Source organism: Phoca vitulina, unplaced genomic scaffold (genome assembly GCF_004348235.1).
Source record: "Phoca vitulina isolate PV1807 unplaced genomic scaffold, GSC_HSeal_1.0 scaffold10, whole genome shotgun sequence".
In the NCBI taxonomy this organism is placed as follows: domain Eukaryota; kingdom Metazoa; phylum Chordata; class Mammalia; order Carnivora; family Phocidae; genus Phoca; species Phoca vitulina.
This window is the reverse complement of record NW_022589713.1, coordinates 21,077,171-21,094,420: the sequence shown is the minus strand read 5'-3', so window position 1 is coordinate 21,094,420 and position 17,250 is coordinate 21,077,171. Positions and strand designations below refer to the sequence as shown.

At 43.6% G+C, this 17,250-nt stretch overlaps 1 long non-coding RNA gene across 1 annotated transcript in view; it reads right to left on the bottom strand.

The window, feature by feature from the left end:
• The window catches only part of LOC116635010, a 172,733-nt gene extending 157,879 nt beyond the window's left edge, over positions 1 to 14,854 (bottom strand). The window contains exons 1-2 of the long non-coding RNA XR_004300088.1: positions 14,693 to 14,854; positions 14,438 to 14,595 (exon numbers count right to left, since the gene is read on the bottom strand). This is a non-coding gene — a long non-coding RNA (uncharacterized LOC116635010). The remainder of the gene's footprint in view (positions 1 to 14,437; positions 14,596 to 14,692) is intronic.
• Between the last annotated feature and the right edge of the window lie 2,396 nt (positions 14,855 to 17,250).

Here is a 17,250-nt window from a genome sequence, read left to right as displayed (position 1 = left end):
TCTCTGTAAGTGCTGCTTTATTTTCATCCTATAAACTTTGATACATTGTCTTTCTATTTTAATCCAGTTCAAGATACTTTCTAATGTCCTTTTCCGATTGCTTTTTTGACCAATGGGTTATTTAGGAGTATGTCTTTTAATTTTCGAACATTTGCCATTTTGCAGAGCTCTTCCTTTCTTTCTGTGAATTCAAGTTGCCTCTGCTGTCACTTCCTTTCAACCCAAAGGATTTCTTTTAGTACTTTTTGTAAGGCAGCTTTGCTAGCAGCAAATTCTCTCAATATTTGTTTATCTGGGAATGTTTTTATTTCGTCTTCATTTTTAAAGAATACTTTTGTTAGATTTAGAAACTTTTTCTTTCTTTCAATATTTTAAATATGTCATTCCACTATCTTCAGACTCCATTGTTTCCAATGAAAAGTTAGCGATCATATTGCTTCTCCGTACATGAGAAATTGCTTTTCGGTTTTTGTTTTCAATATTTCCTCTTTTCTCTGGCTTTCAACAGTATCACAATTATGCTGTCTATTTGTGTATTTCTTTGCTTTTGTTATGCTTGGGTTTTACCAAGCTTCTTGAAACAGTAAATTAATGTTTTTCATCAAATTTGGGAAGTTTTTGACCATTATTTCCTCTCTTTTTGAGATAACTATTACATATATGTTGGTATACTTGATGTTGGCTCACAGGTCACAGAGGTTGTATTCATTCTTCTTTGACCTTTTTTCTCCCTGTTAAATCAGTTTGGGTAATTTCTGTCGATTTACCTCCAATTTGCGGGATTCAGTCTTCTGCTATTTAGCCACTCTAGTGAAATTTTACTTAAGTTATTTTACCTTTCAAATAAGAATTTTTTTAATTGCCATATTTTTCTTGAGATTCACTTTTCACTAAATCCTTGTTATTCTACTTTTAATTCTTTGAGTGTGATTTCTTTTAGTTATTTTAAAGTATTTAAAATACCTAATTTGAAGTCTTCATCCATCAAATACAACATCTGAAGAAACTCAGTTTCTATTGACTGCTTTATTTTTCCATACTGTAAGTCAGATTTTCTTGATTATTGGCATGTGTCATAATTTTTTATTGAATCTTGGACATTTTAGATGATATATTCTAGCAATTCTGGATTCTGATTCCTCCCCACCCACCCACCCCTAAAGATACTGTTGCTATCATTGATTTTTCTGCTTCTCTGTTGAGTAACTTGCCTAGACTAGGTCTGTGAGGTCTGTCTTCTCCGTAGTGTCTGGTTTCTGATGTTTCTGTTCAGTTTTGTTCTGATTTTTTTATTTTCATTTTTAAGCCTAGCTTCCTAAAGTTCACTCTAATGTCTGTTCAGTTACAGGTTGTGCTCAAATACCTTGAGCCAGAAAGGCTTCCATTCTCTGCTGATGGATCAGCGTGTGAGCTAGGGAGCTCATTCAAAATTCAGGACATTTTCAAGTCTCTCCTGGAGTTTACTTTCTGCCAGGCCCTCTCAGGTTGTCTCACATACTCCTCAGTACATGAGCCCAGGCTCTACTGGCCAAGGATGTGCAGATGGCTTAGGCTCACTCCCGTTTCTTCTGTTCATATGCACAGCCTCAGTTAACCCAGGGTATGCAGAGAACATACCAAGCCTATTATGGTTGTCTCACTCCCAAAACTTCCTGTTAAATTTCTAACCAATCTGTTAGTTCATTGCATGCCACAAAGAGACCCACAAACTTTGACTATCAAAGCCACTAGCCTTCCCTGTTTTCTTGCTGCCAAGATCACCACTTTAATTGACCACAGTCCAAATCAGGTAAGCCTCTTCTGGAAGTGGCAGCAAACAACTGGTTTTTATGGCCTTCCTTACCTACAACTAGTAAACTACTTGTAGAGGTGGAGGGGGGATGGGAGCAGCCCCATGCAAGAATACCACAAACTTCTACCATTCTTAACCAAAATTCAATTGTTTTCATGAATAAATGCTTTGCTCTATTACCAGTAAGCTAAATGGTTGTTTTTTGTTAGTGTTATCCAGTTTTATAGTTGCTTCATGGGAAGGGGGGATCTTTGTTGCCCCTTTCACATAGGCATGCTAGGGGTGAATCAGAAAACTTTTACAAATCAGTTTTGTGTTATATGTTCTTTTTCTTCACCAAGTCATCTCAAATCCCTTCTCTAACAAGGCAAAAAAGAAGGAAACAAACAAGAGGGAGCAAGAAAGGAAAGAGAGAAAGAATTCCCAAAGTAAGAATATAAGCAAAAATATTTTAAAGGAGATTTCACTGGTTTTTCCTGCCCTTTTCTATATTTTCATTTTCCATTTTGTAATTTTAACTATATGTTTTCTATAATTCAATTTTCAAATAGCTAGCTAATAAATGTTACATGGTTCAAAAATTAAATTGAAAATTAATGTATATACTCTCTCAGTCCTTTAACCCATTCATCCACTTCTCAACCCCATTCTTCCATGAGTCATTTATTTCATTTTTATTTTTATTTTGTAGTTATTTATTGCGTGTACTACCTGGTTTCTTTATGTAAATGCAAGCATATATAAAGATATATTTTTGTTTTTCTCCTTTTTCTAATAGGAGTCAAAACCTAACACACACAGTGCTCTGCTCTGGCTTTTTTTCACTTCATAATCAACCCTGGAAAGCTTTCCATATCCTTCCAGTTTCTTCATGGTTTTGTGTAGCTGTGTTATATTCCATTATAGACGTAGTATGATTTATTTGACCAGTCCATTACTGATGAATCATACACAGGAAGTCTGCCCACAGTCTAGGTGAAGCTAAGAAAAAGCCCTTCTGCTTTCAGTGTTCCTCTAAGCCATTTTTCAACTAGCTGGAGAAGAGGGAATGTCACTCCCCCCAGCCCTTTTCCCAGTTTACCCTAGCTCCAAGTGGGACCATCAATTAGAATGTGATAAGAATGGGTGGATTAGGAGAATGCTGAGAGCCCACCTTTAATAGTAGAGAGCTTGCTCCTGGGGAGCCAAGCCAAATTTGATCTCGTTCAGCTCCTGCATACACCTGTGGATATGTTTCCTGATTCCCAGTTGTAAAATAAGGTTCTTACTCTACAGGAAGAAGACATGCTAAGATTTTTGCCTTTACAATAATAATTTTTAAAAATACACACTCGTTCTCTGAGGTTGTAAGTTAAAGGTTAAGTTAGGAGTCTTATAGCAAAGATGTTTTGGGGAACCTGATTCTAACTCCTTCTCTAAGAACTTATGCCATAGTTGCTATTGAGGGGAGGGGATGGATCAGGGGGCTACCATATTAGCACCACATGCCTTTGGCCATACCCTCCTCTGTCTGATCCAAGAATGGATGACCAATACCAAGGAGCACAAAGCTTTGACCAGCCAGGGATAAATAGATTTTTCTCAATCAATAGTTTATTCCAGAAGACACAGAGCGCATAAGAATATAGGGGGCACTCGAACTGAGAGTGATGTACAACACGGCTGGAGAAGGCACCTGCCCAGGAGAAACATTTATGAGCCTCAATTGAAAAAAAAAAAAAATCCCTCTCCTTGATAGCAACCTAAAGCCAGCTCTCCCATCTGGATCAACTTCAAAGCCCTTCTGCATTAGCTGAGGCCACAAATGACCCCGATGCTCAAAGCAAAGGGCGTTTGTATGGGCAGCAATGTCACAAGCTATCATCAAACAGTATTTGTTCCGAGTAGCAAGATCCCAGCATAGAAGGGTCCCCTTAGGTGCAGCCAATATCCCTCACCCCACCCCCCAAAAAACAGCCCCTGACCAAACCTGTCCTCCTCTGTCCTTCAACGTCTCTCCTTTTTGCACTCCTTTAATTGGACTTGTTTTTGAAGCCCATAGAATTTATTATTCAGAAAACAACCTTCTCTGCAATATCAACCTTAATTAACTGTGTTCTTCTTCTATCGCCTCCCACCCTCCACTTCATGCATTTGAATTAAGGCACTCCAGAGCCCCTGGCCAGCACCCCTCCCCCATCACAGACCCATCAGTGTCTACCAGCCAACCATGACCAGATAAGAGAAAATGGAATTCCTTATCTCTGCCTGCCAATGTGAAAGGGTCAAGGTTACCAAGGAGAGACCTTCCAAAATGAAGGAGAGGGAGAAAGAAGCCAAGCCTCTCTGGTTTCCATGGAAACAGAAGGTTGAATCATGGTGCATCCCCGAGAGCCTGGCCCGCTTAGCTCCGCTGACATCTTTCCACTTCATTAGCCTCTTTATCAAGTGATTCTGCATAGAACTAAGTGTATTTTGGTGTCAGGGTGCACTGTAGATGATTCAAAAACAGAATGACCTTTGCCGCAGATCCCCAGTGCCTTCGAGAGCCACAGACATCTGCACCCCTCCTCCTCTCAATCCTCTTTATGGCTCTGCTCACTCCTCACTCTAGTCAAAGCACCAGCACCACGAGGCGGAGGCTGGGAGGTGCCCCTACCCAGCAGCCCAGGAAGCCGGGACCCTGGTTGTCAGGGATGCACAGCACCCGAGCCAGGAGGAAGATTAATGACTTTGCCCACAGAAAATGGATAAAACGGCCCCAAAAAGACAATAAACGTGGGGCCGACTGCGAGGAAGGCTCTGACAGTAACAAATACTGACCGACATGGCATTGTGTTCTCTTTCTAGATGACTCTGAGCTGCCAGTGGAAACACAGATTCATTTAATAAGCGCTTCAGTGAGACAAAGGGGCCTTTGGGGGTTAGGATTGATCTCCACCGCATGCGTGTGCACACCAACATTTTGTGTGTGAAAAGGAATGTCCGCGTTTGGTATCTGTCCCTTTGGAAATCCAAGGAGCGTGCTGTAATTTCCCAATCTTGTCTCCACGCTTCAGCAAATTTGTCACTAGTAGGTTCTCTCAGCCATGAAAATTCTCCTGCAACCAAGAGCCCAGGGCTGAAAGGAAATCAGTTAGAGGACTTAAAACACCTTTGATAAGTTTGACCTCTCTTTCAGGATCCCTTACACGTTGGTGTCCAGGGGAGGGACGCTGTTCCTCTTGTACACAGGTGGCAGTGACCTTTACAGGAAGCCTGGTTGGCCAAGGAGCAGGCAAGGGAAGCCAGGAGCCACAGGAATGAGGCTGACAAGGAGACGCCAGGAGGCCTGGGAGCTGCCTTCCTTGTATTTTGTTTTCTTTTTTCCAAAGTAACTCACAAAGGCTGCATCATGGAGGCTAGGGTATCTGGGTCCCATATGCCAGTGTCAACACCAACTCCATGTGCTCTTGAAGAGGTTGTTTGCTCTCTCTGGGCACCACACTGCCATCAGAGGAATGGGACGACTAGACCTGATAACTGCTCAGATCCCTTCTAGCTCTGTCATGGGGGCCAGCCCTAATGTGACCCTGCCTCTTACACCCACACCCCAGCATGGCTTCCTAAGGCTTTTCCCAAATCCCATTCCCTCCACACTATCTCCACCCTCACCTCCCTAGCCCTGAGCCCAGCCAGAGCCTTCACATCTCCTGCTGGACTGGCACCGTGACCCCCTACCGGGCCCCCAGTCTTGCTCTCTTCCCATTCATTCTCCAGAGCAGCAATTTCTCAGGGTGCGGTCTTGAACCAGCACCAGCAGCAGCACCCGGGAACTTGTTAGAAATGCAAACTCTCAGGCCCTATCCCAAATCAGAAATTCCAGGCTGGGGCCCAAATATCTGACTCCCCCAGATCAGAATAGTAAAGCCCTCTTTGACCTGATCCCTCTGGGCCTTTCCAGGTCCTTGTCTGACTACTACCTTCCTTGGAAAATATTTACTGTCTAGCAAAACAAACTTGTTATTATCAAATACACTGTACTATGTCACACCCCTGGTCGCACAAAAGTCATTTCTTCTAGCTGGGATGGTCTTTATGGCCAATCCTCACTTTGCAGGGCTAAGTCCTTACCAAACTTTAATTCAGTGCAGATGACACTCCTCCAAAAAGACTTTCCAAATTTCCCCACCCCCAAAACTAGGATCAACACCCCTCCCTGTATTCCCAGCATTCCTTGTGTATACCTCCACTTTGCATATCTCACCTTGTGTGGCAGGCAGGATTCTAAGATGGCCTATAAGATTTCCCATCCTACCCTACCCCCCCAAACCCCCGTGTACACACCCTGCATAACCTCTGGGACCGTGATTATGATGGATTTCACTCCCATAATGCCATATTGTATATGCCATATGGTTGATTTTAAAATAGAGGGATTAACCAGGTAGTCCTGACCTGAACACAAGAGCCCTTTAAAAGCAGTTTCCTCAAAAAAGAGGAAGTCAGAGATTCAAAGCACAAGAGGGATTCAACCCAAAGAGGAGGTTTTCCATTTCTGAGATGGGGATCAGGGGGCCTACAGCAAAGACCTAGAAGCAGCCTCTAGGAACTGAGAATAGTCTCCAGCTGACAGCCAACATGGGAATGGGAACTCTAGTCCTACAACCTCAAGGAACTGTATTCTGCCAACAACAAAGATAAGCTTGGAAGTGAATTTTTTCCACAGTTTCTCCAGACAGGAACTTAGTCCAGCCAACACCTGGATTTCAACCTGAGCAGATATATTGTGGACCTCTGACCTACAAAACTGTGAGTTAACTTTAAACCACTAAATTTAGGGTACTTTGTTACGTTGCAACAACAAAAAAATCTAACATACCTTATCATGTAATTGTCTGCTTTGTAGCAGCTCCCCCACTGACTGAGCTACTTAAAGTAGAAACTGCCTTATTCATTCATGTCTGCACCACCAGCACCTGTCTTGGGCATGCCCAGAGCTTAGTAGATGGATGGATGGATGGATGGATCTTAGAGCACTGGATTCCATTGTCCCAGCAGTTGTTCTGGGATGAAGACAAAGGAATAGAATGTTTAAAAAAAAAAAAAAAAAGATAGAATATGTAATAAACAATAAAATTGGGATGAAAAAATGGGGTTTTGCCACTTTGTTGATTTTTGCAGCATGAAGATGTCTTCATCTGTTAAGAGTTTGTCCTCCATTTATGTCTTGTAGTTCAATACCTCATAGCACCAGGAGCTAAGGATCGTGCCCTAGTATGACATCTACTATTGTTCTATCTAATGCCCCTTCTCTTTGAGGTAATGCTGCTTTGTGTATAATACTGGTGGAGTATAGTGACCAGCCTCCCACCTCAGAAGCCCAAAGAGGGGAGACTCTGCCTGTCTCAACTCCCTGGAAGTGCAGACAATTGAACTCTCAACCCAGAAGCTAGGGTGAGTGGTATGAAGATGCTGGGACAGTCAGGTTTATCCCTAGCAGCTTTAGGAGTGTCTAATTCCTGGTGTCTAATGGAAGGTCAAGTGGTATCCTGGTACAGCAAAGACCGTACCCTGGCCCAGTTGCCCTGTTATAACAGGGTTCTGACTCAAGCTCTTAGTTTCTGCCCATATTTAAAGCTGGTTCTCTGGCTACCCATTGAATCTCAGAACCACTGATAGATTCCTTTTCTGCTTCAAAAACCTAGAGTTGGTTTTGTTGTTTGCAACCAAGAACCCTGATTGACACAAATTCTGATAATGCTGAAGTGACAGCTGAGCACTTTTTCTATTCCTAAAAGTCTCGGAGACTCTACAAGCTCTCTCAGTTACCTGTTGTACCAGTCGACATTCTTTTTTTTTTTTTTTAAGATTTTATTTATTTATTTGAAGAGAGAGACACAGCGAGAGAGGGAACACAAGCAGGGGGAGTGGGAGAGGGAGAAGCAGGCTTCCCACAGAGCAGGGAGCCCGATGCGGGGCTCGATCCCAGGACCCTGGGATCATGCCTGAGCCTAAGGCAGATGCTTAACGAATGAGCTACTCAGGCGCCCCCCAGTCGACGTTCTTAATTGCAAATAAAAAAACCCTCGGTAGCTGATTTAAGTGGAAAAGAAATTTATTAAAGGATATTCAGCATCTTTGAGAGGCCCTGAAACCAGGAACAATAGACAAACCTTGCCACCCTCCAGATTGTTCCCATAGGGTCCTTGCCAGCACCCCCACTGGCATAGAAACCACAGATTCCAGCAACAACACTGCGCCCTGTGTTTCCACCAGAAAGCCTGCCACAGCTGCCCCTGGATGCTCAATGTCTCTGCCCAGTCCCTGGTCAGAAGGGACTCCTCCTGACACCAGCTTCCTAACCTCAGTGGCCTCCCAACTGAAGCCTGGCACAGGTGCATCTGGTTGGGAGGACCTTAATTCAAGGGAAACTGGGAAAGCCCATTTCTGGCTTCTCTCCTGGGAAGGCACAGACTCAGAAGGCAAGAAATTCTCCAAATGTAGGAAAAGTGTCCAAGGGTTCTCGGTACCCAAGTGGCTTGACAGATACCCTCTTGACTACCAGTAGCTTGACTACGTCTGTTACAGTGTGAAAAATACCTTGCATCCAAGAAATCCTTCCTAGAGGCTAACCAAACTCCCACCTGCTACAAAGCACTGATGTAACCAGAGTCCTCTGTATGCTGCCTTCACTGGAATTCTATGAGAGCTCACCACTGCCTTCCAAATATTTGACACTGACCTTAAGTCCCCTTTTGATTTCCTTTTATGCTGTTTAAGAAGTAACAATTCTTTTCTCCTTCTCTTTTCCTTAGGATTCGTTGGAGCTTTCGTCACCTCTGAAGCCATTCTCTCAGCTATTCAGACCTGTCTTCAGTTGCTCTAAAAGCTCCATTGCTTGTACTGCTCTCCACCAGATACCATAGCTGCTTTCATTTTCTTTCTTCATGCTTTCTCTCCAGTTTAGACCCTTAGCTCCCTGCTCCACTGAATAGCATCCCTCCCCTAGGCTCATCCAACTCTGCTAGGTCATGCTGCCCTGTGCCCAAACTACATAGGAATTTTGCAGTGACCTGTTCTTATGGGGTGTTCGGAGCTAAAACACAACAGCCCTTCCACCCCCTTGTCACTGCATCCTCAGCTCAGAGGTCACTGGAATTACAGGGGCTCAAAGAAGATGCAAGTGGGTACACTGCTGCTCTGGAATGAAACTCTCCCCCAAAGACTTCTACCAGCTGTGTGACCTTAGGCGAAACACCTTACCTCTCTGAGCTTCAGATTCCTCATTTGAACTATTTAGTTAATAATATTTGCCTCACAGAACTGTTGAAGGGTTGAAAAAGGTGATACATCTAATGTACCTAGAGTAGGTGCTCAATATATGCCACCTTGTATGGATGACCTGGAGACCCAGAGTGATCGTGGGTGTGAAACTAGAAAAATCCCATACAATTTCAGGTTATTACTAACATCATAGTTACCAATATTATTTCACAAACAGGTTGTACCCACTCCCCATACAAACTCTCATCTTTGCTTTTACTCAGGGATCTGCTGGACTAGTTCTCAGCAAAATAACAGTTCCAGAGTTCACTCTTGAATTGCTGTTTCCATTTTAACAGTAGAGTTAAATATAGGTTGACAAGAAAGGTAGACAACTCATACAAAGAATACAGGTTTTAAACAGGTTGTGATATAAGGTTGTGGGTACAACTTTGATAAAACCTACTCCCTAGGAGGACACTAGTGGGTTTCCATAAATTGCCCTGAGAATAAGAATGAGTGTGATGGTTAATGGCTTAAGGGATACCCAGATACCTGGTAAAACATTACTTCTGGGTGTGTAGGTGAGGTGCTTCTGGAAAAGATTAGCATTAGATTCAGTAGACTGTGTAAAGAATGTGGGCAGTCCTCACCAACGTGGGTGGGCTTCATCCAATCTGCTGAATGAACAAAAAGGCAAGAGAACCATGAATTCTCTCTCTTCTTGAGCTAGGATGTCTATCTTTTCCTGCTCTCAGACATTAGAGTTTTTAGTTCTCAGGCTTTTGGACATAGACTGAATTATACCATGGCCTTCCCTGGTTCTCCATTCTGTAGACAGCAGAATGTGGACTTCTCAGCCTCCATAACCATATTAGCCAATTTCTGTGAGATAGATATATAGATATAGGTGTAGATACATAGATGTCCCACTAGTTCTGTTTCTCTAGAGAACCCTAATACAGCGATTATATATCCATTACAGACATTCCCAGAATGGTGGAGCCACACTTGAGATTTACAGAGGCAGGAACTGAGGGGACAAGACCTTGTCCAAAATGGTCAGTAGCAGAGATGTTCCTTGAGTCTAGTGTTCTTAGCTCAGTCAACATCACCTTGGCAGAACAAGGCTTCCACACTGACCTTTGTGGGCCAGACAGTGCTCCCCATCTCCACTCACACACCCAGCCAGATTTCCAAGAGGCATCCAATATCCAGACCACCCAAACCAAAGCTAACCTTCCAGTAACCAGAGTTGGTTCCCTGAAACATAATTTGAAGAGTCAAGGAAATGTCCACATTAACAATGCCTCCTCCATCTACCTGCCTTTGGGTCTGAAATCCCCCTGCCCTTGTATTAACCTCTTTAGGAATGTTAAAATGGAAACAGCAATTCAAGAGTGAACTCTGGAACCGTTATTTTGCTGAGAACTAGTCCAGCAGATCCCTGAGTAAAAGCAAAGATGAGAGTTTGTATGGGGAGTGGGTACAGAGTAGAGTTAAATATAGGTTGACAAGAAAGGTAGACAACTCATACAAAGAATACTCCCAATATAATAAATAAGATTTCCCCATATTAAAGGCTAAGGTGGGGGCCACTGGGGGATGTATTAGGCTCCCTGGGGGAAAGGGTTAAAGAGTGTCATCCCATAACTGTCTGTCCTTCCAGGCTCAGCCCAGACAGCCCCTCACCAGGAAGTCTTCCTGGGCCCTCCAGGATTGAGCAAAGCATCTGCCTTCAAGGACCTCATAGCATTCTGAGCTCCCCCCGCCGCCATCATGACTCTTTCATCTCACTAGTTGTGAGCTCTTTGAGGGCAAAATGAGGTCGTGCTGCATCCCCAACAGAGGCCCTGCCTGGATTTATGGATGGTGCCTCAAGTTGAGTCAACCTGCCTTGATTCATTTGCAAGCCACACTTGGAGAAAGGCCCCTTAAGTCAAGGCTCTTTCTTCTGAGATCTAGGGCCTTACCAATGTACATAATTCCTTTAAATTCAGAGACAACTCATGTGTGCATCCACTCGGAGATAAGAAGAGAAGCCCTCCTCTCTGGCTTGCCCAGAAGCCAGCACTCAGGAGCAGTAGCATCTGAAACTCTACAGAGGAAGGACAGATAAATATGGCAAGCTAGGCGAGGGGCTAGGCCACTTATCATGGCGCTGGCTCTGCAGAGCTGGCACTCAAGTTTTTAATGGGCTTACATGTTTCAGGTCAATTTTGAATTTTTTTTTTAATTTCAAGTTCTTGTTTAAATTCTAGTTAACACAGAGTGTAATACTGATTTCAGGAATTTACTGATTCATCACTTATATATAACACCCAGTGCTCAACACAAGTGCCCTCCTTAATGCCCATCACCCATCTAGCCCATCCCTTGCCCACATCCCTCCAACATCCTCAATTTATTCCCTATCGTTAAGTCTCTTATGGTTTGCCTCCCTCTCTTTTTTCTTTTCTTCCTTCCCCTGTGATCATCTGTTTTGTTTCTTAAATTCCACATATGAATGAGATCATATGGTATTTGTCTTTCTCTGACCTATTTCTCTGACTTATAGCTCCATCCACGTCACTGCAAATGGCAAGATTTCACTCTCTTTGATGGCTGAGTAATATTCCACTGTGCGCATACACCCCACATCTTCTTTATCTATTTATCAGTCAGTGGACATTTGGGCTCCTTCCATAATTCAGCTATTATTGATAATGCTGCTATAAACATCCAGGTCAATTTTTAAAACAAAATTTAAAAATTGCTTTTGTTTATATTTAACATAAAAATGAGATAATGTCAGTGGTCCCTCTCAAAGAATATATATATATGTATATATACATACATATATATAATGCATCCTGGGGATGAGGGAGGCTGGGAAGCCCCTGGGGATGAAGGAAGGGCTGTGCCCCGTCCCCACTACAGAACTGCCTCTTTCAAGGACACCCAACCTGCTGCTCTCCGACTCACTGCCTTTTACTCAAGTCACAAAATGAATGTCCCAGCTCCACTGTGGAAACCCATGGCTTTCACCAAGACCTCACAGCAGGACCCAAACAAAGAAAAACCAAAGCAGAAAGAAAACACATCACATCCAAACATGGGGCCTTCTGTGGGCCCCACTGTCCACAAGGCCAATTCAGGAAGCTGCTATTGATTTTCCATGAGAAAGAGAACTAGGCAAAGAGAAAGCTTGCGGGGGAGTCAGGCCAGACGGGGACTAATATCTCATCTCTCTGTGTTATCTTTTTCCACAGTTCAAAAATCAATTAGTGATGAATTTCTCTGGAAACTTCTTAAACAATGTTATTTCATTAAAGATCTGTGCAAGCACCATCAGATTTGCTTTCCAGGTGTGAATTAGAAAATTAGCCTCGTCCTTTTAATAATTTCCTCCTTGGTAACGTTACATCAGTCTACACAACGTCTAGTACCAGCTGAGCTGAAGCCAGTGGGAAGCACATAATTCCTTTTCCCCTCCAGTAACAGAAATAAAAGCAGGTAAGATGGAAAACATGGGTCCTTCCTAAAACGGGAGCAGGAGACAAAATACAGGAGAGCCCTGGAGAGGCCGAGAAGAGCCCGGGAAGACAAATCTTCATGGCTACTGGGAGTAACCTGCCGGCAAATAGCAAAGGAAAGGGGTGGAGGGTAATTAAGAGGGTGGCAGTACCTGAGAAAGGGGCCATGAGACAGGTTGGGGGGGTGGCCTGTTGCCCCTGCAACGTGCTGCCTAGATGAAGCCAGGAAGGGTGCTTTCTCAGTGTTGTGTAGCTCCCAGCCCAGACCTATCCATCTCTATCTATGGGCAGCACCACCACAGGTAACGGGCTGGAGGGGCGAGGGCGGCTCTGTGAACAAGGAGGACCGTCACTGCGGCCGGGCACAACGACGCTAGCCTGACACGGCAGCATGCAACTGCCTTATTCCCTGCTTCCCTCGACAGAGGAAGGTGCACCCTCATTAATTCAGACGAATTTGCTAGAAGGCCAACCTAATAGACAGTGGTAAGATGCTCTTAAAGGATTCCATTTTATCACTTTCATTTACACATAGTAAAAAGAACTAAGTCTGCCTTTGATGAATAGATAAAAATGATTAGTAGTTAGCTCATTAAAGCACAATTTAAAAATAACTAACATTTTATCGATTGAACAAAATGACATTAAAATGGTGCCATGCAGAGAGAACAACCAAGTCACCATCCCTGTCTTCAAGGAGCGTGCAATCTGGGTAGAAGGTCAGTATCCAGGTCAGTAAATGACTGCAATACAGTAAAATGTGTTATTAGAGGTCAGCTAAGGGGGTGGGGTGATGGGAGCACAGAGAAGCAGCATCTTACCCCGATGGAGCAAGCTGGACACCTAGGAAAGGCTTTTTGGAAATGCTCCTGGAACTGGTTCTTGAAGAACAGTTAGACATTAGCCAGGTTGTGGGGAGGGAAAAATGAGGGGAGGGAAAAGTGGGGGAACCACCTGGTCATCCCAGGCATTTGTATAGTAGTCTATGGTTTGCAAACCTCATAGTTTACCTACGTTTTCTCATTTTTGACTTAGAACAGCCCTCTGAAAGAAGTGCTGTTATTTCACCCTATTATAGATCAAGATAGAGTCCAAATGACTCCCCCAACCCAGCTGGTAAAAGAGGAAGGAACCAAGGAATGGAATCAAGTCCCCTTCACTCCAGACTCCACACCCTGTCAGAAATCTGATGAAAACCACAGACCCTCTTCTCAGAAAAAAATGCACATATGCTCGCACTCACACAAAAAAATTCATATACGATTGGATGGCACTCAGAAACCCTCTAAAGCTGGGATCAGCCCCAGGATCCCAGCTAAGAGCTCCTTCTCTGAGCAAAGCTGGTCTGTGCTTATGCTGTAGTCACCCCACATTGTTTGGAGAGAAATGCAGACTTCTGGGCCACTCTGATGATTCTACTTTCAAGCAAGTAAACAGTCACTCTTCATCTAAATCTATTTACCCTACTGCTAGTGAACCTCGTGTCTTTGGATCAAGCAGAGTAAACCTTCAGCCCCACCACACTGGAACAATCTCAGATTCTACAAGACTTGGAGTCAGTCTTATGCTGACTGTGTCCACCCAAAATGAATTCTGTCTGCTGGGGCCTTGGGGATCCAGAGTCACAGGCTCACATTGTGTGGGGAGGGTCTGGGTGTGAGGGCGAGTGAGCAGTCAGGTTGATGGGGCTGGAACTCTGTGAGAGAGGCAGGCAGGCATCTGAGGAAGGAAGCCCTCTGGTTCCTTCTCCCACCTCTAGGGCTTACAATATCATAAGCAGTTCCAGGGCTGACCTCCCAAGCTCTAAAATCTTGCTGGAAACAACTCTCTCGGCAGCAGAAGAGAATTTTGAGTGTAACCACCCCCCACCACCACCCCCGACTGCGAGCAGCAAACTCCTCCTCACCTTGACTGCAGGATCAGGGCAGGGGGCACCTCTTCTTGCTCACCCCATATGCGCAGTGTGGCTTGGTGCCTGGCCCACAGCAGGTGGCTACTAAATATATACTAAAGTGATATATGAATGATGTTCCATATCTCCCCATCATTGATTCAAGATCATCTCTGGAAATGACAAAAAAGAAAAGGAATTGAAAAAAATCTCCTCCCCCTGCAGGTTTCATGTCTCTACAGCACATTTTCAGAGGTCCCTCTCCCTTACCTGGGTATGCACAGACACGATGCGCTAGTGGACTTGTTCAGGCACCAGCTGCCTTGCCGCAGGACAGCCCTCTGCCCACAGCTCGCAAGGGCCCGTGGGCCATGTCCACGCTCCCAGGAGGCCAAATGCGCACCCTTGTGGCTCCTGGTGAACCAGCAGCCAGCAGGCCCCACCTACAGCCCTCCTCCCCTCGGGTGAGGACACTCACTGAGAAACCGCAGAATTTAAATGATCCCACAGGAAGGAAATCAACATCTCTTAGAGAACAAATTCTAGGACTGGAGTAGAAACTGAACATTCTGGAAGCGATAATTGGTCTCATTTATCTAAATTTAGAAGGTCTGGAAAGGGAAAGAGTAACTATTAAGACAAGTTATTTAGAAGATAAGCCTTTAATCAAAGAGATGAGTCAAACCCAAATTCAAACCAAAATCCTGCTCAAATCAGGGGTTTGAAATATAAGTTCCTTTGGGGATAAAAGTCAGATCTTATTTAACTTGAAAATGAATAAGAACTTTCACAAAAAGAATAAACTCTAGCAACAAAAATCGGCCACCTGATAACTGTGATAACCACCAAAAATCATTAGTTGTAAATCAGAAATATTTTGAACAAAAGCGATGCGCTGAGAGACTGGCTGAGCACCGGAAGTTCACAGTGCTTTGAAATCACCTGCGAAATCAGCCCAGATTAGGTAGATTAGGTGTTCACTGCCTTGTGCTCACTGTTGGTCCCATTCAGCTTGCCCTGGATGACTTTGGTCATGCCACTCACCCTCCCAGGTAGGCTCTTCTTTTATCCTCCCCCAGTCTCTTCAACAGCAAAATGGAATTGATAACCACTCATTTCTCCCCCATCTTCAGTTCAGTTCAGTTTAACAAACATTTCTTGAATGCCAGTTCTGTGCCTGTAGATCATGTAGATGAAAAATGAGTAAGACACTGTCCTTATCGTGCTAGAAACCTGCAGGTGATTTTTAAGAATGAGGGTAGGGAGATATCCAGGGTGTTGAATTAAGGCATCCAGAATAAGAGCTAAACAGGAATTGGCAGGTAAAGAGAGGAAGAGAACACTCCATTCAGAAGAAATGTCAGGAGCAGAACAGACAGTGGGACATAATCTAGAGCGAGCGAGGAGCATAGGTAATTTGGTCCTCTCAGACCCCAAAGGCAGAACTGCAGGGAGGAGCAGGTGATGAGGCTTGATAGCTGGGAAGGGACCAGGCTGGGAGGCTGTGAGATCTGGGCTAAGCATGTGAACTCTATCCTGTGGGAGGAAGAGTACCATTTTAAAGTTTCCACTATGAAAGTAACTTAGTCATTTGGGCAATTTGGAACATCATTTTTCCATGAAAAGATGTTATGAAGAAAAAAATGAAAAAATGGGGTAAATGCATGGACTTGAAAAAAAAGAAAAAACAATGAAGGTCATTATGAAATCTACTACATAAGTGACCTCACTTAAGGACAATGATCCCTGTTAATAATGGCTCCAACAGCCAGTAGGGGTGCTCTGCAAGCCAGAACTCATGAAGAAGCCGAGGTCCTCCCAACATTTTTATCCCCAGCCTAACTTGTGGCCACTGCAGACTTGCAGACTCCTGCCTAGATTTTCTTTGCTGGATCTGGATGCTCTCTATGGCCCCCTGCATGTACCTTCATACTAGGTTGACCATTTGGTAATCTGTGCCTCGTGTAGTCCATAGGGCAAACTCAGTGTTCTCCACCAGGTCTTAGCTCATCTTCATAGAGTTCAGAAGGATAACACTCCTCAGATCTGTCTTGTCATAGACACCTGAACTGAGAGGGTCCCAGGAGCTATGAGAGTCAAGGTTCTGGTCCAGCACGGACACATCTGTTTGCACAGGTCTCCAGTAGGACCTGGCTACCTATCTGTTACAATGAAACTGTGAGTTCTATGTTAGTCATTATTTCTACCCATGGAGCTTCTGGAATTGTACATCTTTCCAAATATAAAATTTAGCCTCTGAATGTTGCAAAATCTCTCTCTGTATCTTTCTTTGTCCCTCCTTATTTTTCTTCATAACACTTATCACAATCTGATGATATATTACATAGCTGTATGTTTGCTCACTGTCGATCTATCAAACTGTATAAGAAGAAAAGATTGTTTCTGTTCATTGCAATATCCTCAGAGCATAGAACAATGTCTAGTCAAGGTAAAGCCTCAATAAATACATGTGAAATAAATAAATGAAGGACCATAGTACTAATGACAATAGTGCTATCTTCCACTAGCAGCCTTGATCTTTTTTTAACTGTTCACTATTTCACAGAATGAAGTAACAGTACAGATTAGGGAGAAGCATGAATGACTGACAGATTTAGTTATTATATTCATTTCATTAACTCAAAAAACATTTCTAGAGAATTGATGACATATATGCCAGGCATTTAAAATATCTTCAAAATTTGTGTACAGCTTTAAAAAAAAAAAAAAGATACTCAAATGGTTTCAAACAAAGGGAAAGAATATTTGGGAAATCTGTAGCCTTCAAAATAGGAGGTCCAGATCTCATGCATCTGAGAATGTGAAGG